Here is a 2,151-nt window from a genome sequence, read left to right on the forward strand (position 1 = left end):
AAGGTGGCTAGGAGGACGGTGGTTCCCGGGGGTGGAGATGGTCAGGGTGTTGGGGAACGTAGCAGAAATTCAAAATTTTCTACGCATCACCAAGATCAATCTATGGAGTAATCTAGCAACGAGGGGAAGGGGAGTGAATCTACATACCCTTGTAGATCGCGATGCGGAAGCGTTGCAAGAACGCGGATGAAGGAGTCGTACTCGTAGCGATTCAGATCGCGGTTGATTCCGATCTAAGCACCGAATAACGGTGCCTCCGCGTTCAACACACGTGCAACCCGGTGACGTCTCCCACGCCTTGATCCAGCAAGGAGAGAGGGAGAGGTTGGGGAAGACTCCATCCAGCAGCAACACGACGGCGTGGTGGTGATGGAGGAGCGTGGCAATCTCGCAGGGCTTCGCCAAGCACCGCGGGAGAGGAGGAGGAGGGAGAGGGGTAGGGCTGCGCCGAAAGAGAGACGTTCTCGTGTGTCTTGGGCAGCCCAAACCTCAACTATATATAGGGGGGAGGGGGCTGCGCCCCCCTCTAGGGTTCCCACCCCAAGAGGAGGCGGCCAAGCCCTAGATCCCATCCAAGGGGGGCGGCCAAGGGGAGGAGAGGGGGGGCGCCACTAGGGTGGGCCTTAAGGCCCATCTGGACCTAGGGTTTGCCCCCTCCCACTCTCCCATGCGCTTGGGCCTTGGTGGGGGGGCGCACCAGCCCACATGGGGCTGGTCCCCTCCCACACTTGACCCACGCAGCCTTCTGGGGCTGGTGGCCCCACTTGGTGGACCCCCGGGACCCTCCCGGTGGTCCCGGTACATTACCGATATCACCCGAAACTTTTCCGGTGACCAAAACAGGACTTCCCATATATAAATCTTTACCTCCGGACCATTCCGGAACTCCTCGTGACGTCCGGGATCTCATCCGGGACTCCGAACAACATTCGGTAACCACGTATATCTTTTCCCTATAACCCTAGCGTCATCGAACCTTAAGTGTGTAGACCCTACGGGTTCGGGAACCATGCAGACATGACCGAGACGTTCTCCGGCCAATAACCAACAGCAGGATCTGGATACCCATGTTGGCTCCCACATGTTCCACGATGATCTCATCGGACGAACCACGATGTCGGGGATTCAATCAATCCCGTATACAATTCCCTTTATCAATCGGTATGTTACTTGCCCGAGATTCGATCGTCGGTATCCCTATACCTTGTTCAATCTCGTTACCGGCAAGTCTCTTTACTCGTTCCGTAACTCACATCATCCCGTGATCAACTCCTTGGTCACATTGTGCACATTATGATGATGTCCTACCGAGTGGGCCCAGAGATACCTCTCCATTTACACGGAGTGACAAATCCCAGTCTCGATTCGTGCCAACCCAACAGACACTTTCGGAGATACCTGTAGTGCACCTTTATAGCCACCCAGTTACGTTGTGACGTTTGGTACACCCAAAGCATTCCTACGGTATCCGGGAGTTGCACAATCTCATGGTCTAAGGAACTGATACTTGACATTAGAAAAGCTCTGAGCAAACGAACTACACGATCTTGTGCTAGGCTTAGGATTGGGTCTTGTCCATCACATCATTCTCCTAATGATGTGATCCCGTTATCAACGACATCCAATGTCCATGGTCAGGAAACCGTAACCATCTATTGATCAACGAGCTAGTCAACTAGAGGCTTACTAGGGACATGGTGTTGTCTATGTATCCACACATGTATCTGAGTTTCCTATCAATACAATTCTAGCATGGATAATAAACGATTATCATGAACAAGGAAATATAATAATAACCTATTTATTATTGCCTCTAGGGCATATTTCCAACAGTCTCCCACTTGCACTAGAGTCAATAATCTAGTCCACATCACCATGCGATTAACACTCATAGGTCACATCACCATGTGACCAACATCCAAAGAGTTTACTAGAGTCAACAATCTAGTTCACATCACTATGTGATCAACACTCAATGAGTTCTAGTTTGATCATGTTATGCTTGTGAGAGAGATTATTAGTCAACGGGTCTGAACCTTTCAGATCCGTGTGTGCTTTACGAATATCTATGTCATCTTGTGGATGCTACCACGCGCTATTTGGAGCCATTTCAAATAATTGCTCTACTATACGAATCCGGTTTACTACTCA

Source organism: Aegilops tauschii, chromosome 5 (assembly GCF_002575655.3).
Source record: "Aegilops tauschii subsp. strangulata cultivar AL8/78 chromosome 5, Aet v6.0, whole genome shotgun sequence".
NCBI lineage: Eukaryota > Viridiplantae > Streptophyta > Magnoliopsida > Poales > Poaceae > Aegilops > Aegilops tauschii.